Here is a 1,472-nt window from a genome sequence, read left to right as displayed (position 1 = left end):
TACTCTTGCCACACCACACACCATTTTAGCATGCCTAACTAAGCAATCCTTATTTGCATTCCACAGGCTGTCCAGATCCATTTCATTCCAGTTCACTGATTCTGATTCATCCTCTACTTTGGTCCTGTAATCATCTGCCATTTCTTTGATCCTCAGCTTCTCAACTTTCAGTCCCCTGACTGCTCCTCTCTCTCATGATCCACCTCATTCCTCTCAGCTTGATCTTGCATACCACGATCAAATGATCTGACAGACCTCCACGTCGTCCTCTCACAACCCTCGTATCAGGAACCATTCCCATCATCCATGGCTCTACGAGCACGTAATAAATCATGTTTCTTTCAACACGATCCCCGTTTCCTCTATACCATGTATATTTATGTGCATCTTTGTGTTTGAAATACGAATTACAAATGCACAACCTCCTCTCCTGGCACATATCCTTTAGTCGATTCCCATTATCATTTTCTCCTAGTACTCCATAACAACCCATTATGTCATCATCATGACCAGTGCCTACTCTGCCGTTCATATCCCCCATTACAACTTTATAGCTCCTGGGCATCTCTCCTACTTCTTCACACAGCTCATCCCAAAACCTGTCTTTCTCTCTCTCACTCCTGTCCTCACGCGGTGCATCCACTACAATCACTGCCATTTTCACCTTCTCAAACTTGAACTTGACATACATACACAACGAGCTGACACATTTGTAGTCTCTCATTCCACTCTGCCACACCTTATTCATCAACAAAGCAACTCCTTTCTTACATCTTCCTCTCCCATTCATTCCCGATCCTGCTAATTTCACACCCTCCCACTCCTCCACTTCGCACCCTTTCATCTTCGTTTCACACAATGCCATCACAGCATATCTCGCACTCTTGAACACATTCACCACTTCCACCCTCTTGCTCACCTCATTCACACCTTTCACATTCCACATGGCCATGCGAGTCTGCCCATTTGGTTGGGGCCCAGGGCAGGTATTATTATTATTATCAGAATTAGTATTAGTACTAATATTACTATTACCATTAGTATTATTCTATTGAAAGGAAACTGACCTATGGGAATAAAGATCTCTTGTGGAAACTTAATTACTTGAGGAATTTCACCCATGAAGGAAGAAAAGTTCATTCAAGAAAATATGAATGTGGAAAAATGTCTCCACAGATCAGAAATAGTACCATGTAGTAAACAGGTCATAAGTTAAATAATTCCATGATGAGAATTAGTTCAGAGACAGATCTGGTATATGGGAAACATACTGTAAGTTCAGAGGGAGGTATAAGTGCCATTTAGAAAATGAGTTAGTGGCAAAAAACAGATGTTGGTAAGAGGCACATAATTGAGCCATAAGCGAAAAAAAGCTCCTGAGGAAACAGGCCAGTGGGGGAAAAGGGTTCAATGAACAGTGTCACAAGGAAAATTAGGTATGTGCTGGTTGAGTCCAAGAAAGTATAGTGTGA

This window comes from Coenobita brevimanus, chromosome 32 (assembly GCF_032717465.1).
Source record: "Coenobita brevimanus isolate Jiangsu-jjx chromosome 32, ASM3271746v2, whole genome shotgun sequence".
NCBI lineage: Eukaryota > Metazoa > Arthropoda > Malacostraca > Decapoda > Coenobitidae > Coenobita > Coenobita brevimanus.
This window is presented reverse-complemented; position numbering follows the sequence as displayed.